Here is a 6,518-nt window from a genome sequence, read left to right as displayed (position 1 = left end):
TTTTCCCCTGCATTTACTATGTCCAGGCAATGTTATATGGCTAACAGTTGTTTAAAGATAAGCTAAAATACATTAAAATTTTGAAGAGTTTGTTTGAGCAAACATTGATTCGAAGCTGACAGCACCAAACCAAAGGTGGCTAGAAGCACTCTGCCAACAGGAACTAGGGGAAAGGTTTTTATAGAGGAGACACAGAAGCAAAGCAAGGAAATTATTTGATTGGCTATAGTTTAAATGGTTGCCTTATTTGGGAAAGTCTACTTGGATGTTTATGATTAGCTGTTCTTAAGTTTCGTTTTCGAGCATGTTTACTCTGGTCTAGGTTTCGGTTTGCTGATGTAGGCTACCAAGGCATCAAAGCCACCCCAGTCTAATGGACTCCTTGTTTAATTACTTCAACACATTAGCTTATCTTTCTTAAACTTTCCAATATGCCTATGATGTACATACCACTGTTAGTCATTATTATTATTTTTTTAATTTATTTATTTATGTATGTATTTTTTGGCTGCACCGTGCGGCCTGCGGGATCTCCGTTCCCCCACCAGCGATTGAACCTGGGCCACAGCAGTGAAAGACCTGAATCCTAACCACTAGGCCACCAGGGAACTCCCTGTTAGTCATTGTTTTAACAGCTGAGAATACTGAGGCTTGGGGAGGTTAAGGGTCTTGTTCATGTTCACAGCTTATAAATTGGAGAGTTGTGATTCTAACTCCAGCAGTCTAGCTCCAGAATCTGCACCTCACTTGCTTTCTCCAGGCCTCGTTCAGGAAGAACTCTGTCCAGGACTGTCATGAGAATGCATGAAGAATTCTGTTGGCAAAATCACAAGGTCTAGGGATGGTTCTCAGCTCTAGTCTGCATGTACTGCACTGCACATACTGCACTTTTACGGTTCCATATAAAATTTAGGATTATTTGTTCTAGTTCTGTGAAAAATGTCATGGGTATTTTGATAGGGATTGCATTAAGTCTGTAGATTGCTGTGGGTAGTATAGCATATCTTAACAATATTAATTCTTCCAAACCAGGAACACGGCGGGATATCTTTTCATTTCTTTGTATCATCTTCAATTTCCTTCATCAGTGTTTCACAGTTTTCAAAATATAGGTCTTTTACCTCCTTGGTTAAGTTTTTTTTTTTTTTTTTTTTTATCTTTAAATCAGTTTTATTTTAGTAAAAGTGTTTTTATGGGTGGAGGAGCAATTCCATCTTTTGTATATAAACAGGGAAAGTACAACATATAAAGTATTTCAAGTTATTTTGAATCATTTATCATTATTAGTAATTCCATGAAGACAGAACGGATACATAAGTAGTTGGGAGGCTAAGAGTTTGAGGTAAATTAGAAAGCAAAAATGATGAATGAGGGAAAGATTGATGAGGTTTCTAGTCTTAGGTGAAATACAAAATACAAAACAGAGAGAAAGTCAGGTCTCCAAAAGCAAAGTTGACATATAGCTGAAAGTCTGTGAGGATTCACAAGTATATTCTTTACTTAGAAATATGTAAATGATGATATTTATGTGATTATTTGCTATTTCTAACTTTTCAAATGTAGTTCAAAGACACATTCTAAAACTTTGGTAAAAATGTATTTCTGGTTACATATTCCAGTTGTTAATGGAGTTACTTCTATTTGGCATTTTATGAACCTACTAGGAATATTAGTTAAATGTATTATATTTGTTTCCTAAAAGTGGAAGGAAACATGGCAATCATAATTCAAACTTCTTTTGGAATACCATAGATGCTTGCAATTTCAACAGCTCTATTTTATTACCCAAGTGATCACTAAAGTCCATGGACTAAAGTAGCTTGTAATTTTTCTGAGACATATTTATTAAACATAAATGGGGTGTAGTGCAATTGGTGCCTGAGTTATCAAGGTGGGTACAGCTAGCTGGTGCTGGTATGTCTGGGTGGCCGTGGCTGGGAGTGCCAAAGACATTGGAGGTTTGTATCATAGCTGCCTTTTGCTGCAGAAGAGCCACGGACAGAAGCTGGACTATGAAGAAAGTACCTTCCCACTCTCAACCTACAGCCTATGCTTCCCTATGCCCCACCTAATTAGAAGTCAGCTGAGAAGGAGTCCAAGAAGAAGAACTTGTAGAGACCCAGCCTCAGCATCACAGAAAGAGTATAGCAGGTGGAATTGGACATACAGATAAATAACAACACAAAAGTTTACTTTGTTTTGGGGAAGAAAAAAAGTCCATGACTAGTATTACAGATGTGGGAGGTGAACGCATGTAAGGAAGTAACAGTGTTTGAAAATGTGTGATTTAATAATGTGTGCAGAGAGATATTATGTAAAATTTTGAATTTTTTTTTTTTTTTTTCCACACACACACACACTGTATTTTATTTTTACAAGAGATAAATAGACTGACACCAAGCATTGTACATGGATGACCACAACAAAAGCAACAATGATTGCAATTACCAAACATGAAACACACTCATACTATGTCATAATATTGCCATTCAGTCCAGTAATCCTCCACTGTAACAGCTCCTTTACTTTGCAGTGAAAATTGATTTGTATATTCCCTGCCTCTGAGTCCTTGTGGGATTTTTTTTTTTTTTTAAATTCAGACAGAAAGTCACAAAAATTATACTCATCCTCATCAGTTCACTCAGTCCCATGTAATTAATTGTTGTTTTTTTTTTTTCATCTTGATCTTTTGTTAGCACTTTTATGAGTTCATCAGTTTTTCATCAGAGTTCTGAAAATGCTTATTCATTCAGTTCAGCAGTACAGTCAGTTACCAGAAACCTGTACTTGTCAGAGTCTTTTCCATGAATTTCTTGAAGATGAAACCCTTTTATAGGAACATATTTGCAAAATCATCAGAGTACACCCAGAACTGTCTGTAAATGACAAAAGACTTAAAAATGACCATGGTAAAAGATTTGATGAAAGTTCATAATAATGCAGTTGACAAGAAAATTAGTTATTTCTGAGATATACATTTTAAAGTAATAACTAGGATTATTACTTATAACATTATACCAGAACATATAAGATTTTTAGAAATTTCATGTAATGTCTGAAACATTTATATTAACATATTTCCATACATATTTCCATACAAATACAAGATTTTTAGAAATTTCATGTAACGTCTGAAACATTTATATGAACATATTTCCATACATATTTCCATACAAATACAAATATAAGATTTTTAGAAATTTCATGTAATGTCTGAAACATTTATATTAACATATTTCCATACAAATAACCCAATGAAAGTTTAGTATTAGTTGTTTTGTTTGTTTTTTTATACTGCAGGTTCTTATTAGGCATCAATTTTATACACATCAGTGTATACATGTCAATCCCAATCGCCCAATTCAGCACACCACCATCCCCACCTCACTGCAGTTTTCCCCCCTTGGTGTCCATATGTCCATTCTCTACATCTGTGTCTCAACTTCTGCCCTGCAAACTGGCTCATCTGTACCATTTTTCTAGGTTCCACATACATGCATTAATATACGATATTTGTTTTTCTCTTTCTGACTTACTTCACTCTGTATGACAGTCTCTAGATCCATCCACGTCTCAACAAATGACTCAATTTCGTTCCTTTTTATGGCTGAGTAATATTCCATTGTATATATGTACCACAACTTCTTTATCCATTCGTCTGTTGATGGGCATTTAGGTTGCTTCCATGACCTGGCTATTGTAAATAGTGCTGCAATGAACATTCGGGTGCATGTGTCTTTTTGAATTACGTTTTTCTCTGGGTATATGCCCAGTAGTGGGATTGCTGGGTCATATGGTAATTCTATTTTTAGTTTTTAAAGGAACCTCCATATTGTTCTCCATAGTGGCTGTATCAATTTACATTCCCACCAACAGTGCAAGAGGGTTCCCTTTTCTCCACACCCTCTCCAGCATTTGTTGTTTGTAGATTTTCTGATGATGCCCATTCTAACAGGAGTGAGGTGATACCTCATTGTAGTTTTGATTTGCATTTCTCTAATAATTAGTGATGTTGAGCATCTTTTCATGTGCTTCGTGGCCGTCTGTATGTCTTCTTTGAAGAAATGTCTATTTAGGTCTTCTGCCCATTTTTGGATTGGGGTGTTTGTTTCTTTGATATTGAGCTGAATGAGCTGTTTATATATTTTGGAGATTAATCCTTTGTCCGTTGATTCGTTTGCAAATATTTTCTCCCATTCTGAGGGTTGTCTTTTCGTCTTGTTTATGGTTTCCTTTGCTGTGCAAAAGCTTTGAAGTTTCATTAGGTCCCACTTGTTTATTTTTGTTTTTATTTCCATTACTCTAGGAGGTGGATCAAAAAAGATCTTGCTGTGATTTATGTCAAAGAGTGTTCTTCCTATGTTTTCCTCTAAGAGTTTTATAGTGTCCAGTCTTATATTTAGGTCTCTAATCCATTTTGAGTTTATTTTTGTGTATGGTGTTAGGGAGTATTCTAATTTCATTCTTTTACATGTAGCTGTCCAGTTTTCCCAGCACCACTTATTGAAGAGACTGTCTTTTCTCCACTGTATATCTTTGCCTCCTTTGTCATAGATTAGTTGACCATAGGTGCGTGGGTTAATCTCTGGGCTTTCTATCTTGTTCCATTGATCTATGTTTCTGTTTTTGTGCCAGTACCATATTGTCTTGATTACTGTAGCTTTGTAGTATAGTCTGAAGTCAGGGAGTCTGATTCCTCCAGCTCCATTTTTTTGCCTCAAGACTGCTTTGGCTATTCGGGGTCTTTTGTGTCTCCATACAAATTTTAAGATGATTTGTTCTAGCTCCGTAAAAAATGCCACTGGTAATTTGATAGGGATTGCATTGAATCTGTAGATTGCTTTGGGTAGTATACTCATTTTCACAATGTTGATTCTTCCAATCCAAGAACATGGTATATCTCTCCATCTGTTGGTATCATCTTTAATTTCTTTCATCAGTGTCTTATAGTTTTCTGCATACAGGTCTTTTGTCTCCCTAGGTAGGTTTATTCCTAGGTATTTTATTCTTTTTGTTGCAATGGTAAATGGGAGTGCTTCCATAATTTCTCTTTCAGATTTTTCATCATTAGTGTATAGGAATGCAAGAGATTTCTGTGCATTAATTTTGTATCCTGCAACTTTACCATATTCATTAATTAGCTCTAGCAGTTTTCTGGTGGCAGTTTTAGGATTCTCTATGTATAGTATCATGTCATCTGCAAACAGTGACAGTTTTACTTCCTCTTTTCCAATTTGTATTCCTTTTATTTCTTTTTCTTCTCTGATTGCCGTGGCTAGGACTTCCAGAACTATGTTGAATAATAGTGGTGAGAGTGGACATCCTTGTCTCGTTCCTGATCTTAGAGGAAATGCTTTCAGTTTTTCACCATTGAGAATGATGTTTGCTGTGGGTTTGTCATATATGGCCTTTATTATGTTGAGGTAGGTTCCCTCTATGCCCACTTTCTGGAGAGTTTTTATCAGGAATGGGTGTTGAATTTTGTCAAAAGCTTTTTCTGCATCTATTGAGATGATCATATGGTTTTTATTCTTCAGTTTGTTAATATGGTGTATCACATTGATTGATTTGCGTATATTGAAGAATCCTTGCATCCCTGGGATAAATCCCACTTGATCGTGGTGTATGATCCTTTTAATGTGTTGTTGGATTCTGTTTGCTAGTATTTTGTTGAGGATTTTTGCATCTATATTCATGAGTGATATTGGTCTGTAATTTTCTTTTTTTGTAGTGTCTTTGTCTGGTTTTGGTATCAGGGTGATGGTGGCCTCATAGAATGAGTTTGGGAGTGTTCCTTCCTCTGCAATTTTTTGGAAGAGTTTGAGAAGGATGGGTGTTAGCTCTTCTCTAAATGTTTGATAGAATTCACCTGTGAAGCCATCTGGTCCTGGACTTTTGTTTGTTGGAAGATTTTTAATCACAGTTTCAATTTCATTACTTGTGATTGGTCTGTTCATATTTTCTGTTTCTTCCTGATTCAGTCTTGGAAGGTTATACCTTTCTAAGAATTTGTCCATTTCTTCCAGGTTGTCCATTTTATTGGCATAAAGTTGCTTATAGTAGTCTCTTAGGATGTTTTGTATTTCTGCGGTGTCTGTTGTAACTTCTCCTTTTTCATTTCTGATTTTATTGATTTGAGTCCTCTCCCTCTTTTTCTTGATGAGTCTGGCTAATGGCTTATCAATTTTGTTTATCTTCTCAAAGAACCAACTTTTAGTTTTATTGATCTTTGCTATTGTTTTCTTTGTTTCTATTTCATTTATTTCTGCTCTGATCTTTATGATTTCTTTCCTTCTGCTAACTTTGGGTTTTGTTTGTTCTTCTTTCTCTAGTTTCTTTAGGTGTAAGATTAGATTGTTTACTTGAGATTTTTCTTGTTTCTTTAGGTAGGCTTGTATAGCTATAAACTTCCCTCTTAGAACCGCTTTTGCTGCATCCCATAGGTTTTGGGTCGTCGTGTTTTCATTGTCATTTGTCTCTAGGTATTTTTTTATTTCCTCTTTGATTTCTTCAGTGAT

Source organism: Balaenoptera physalus (assembly GCF_965194825.1).
Source record: "Balaenoptera physalus genome assembly, chromosome: 10".
In the NCBI taxonomy this organism is placed as follows: Eukaryota; Metazoa; Chordata; class Mammalia; order Artiodactyla; family Balaenopteridae; genus Balaenoptera; species Balaenoptera physalus.
This window is presented reverse-complemented; position numbering follows the sequence as displayed.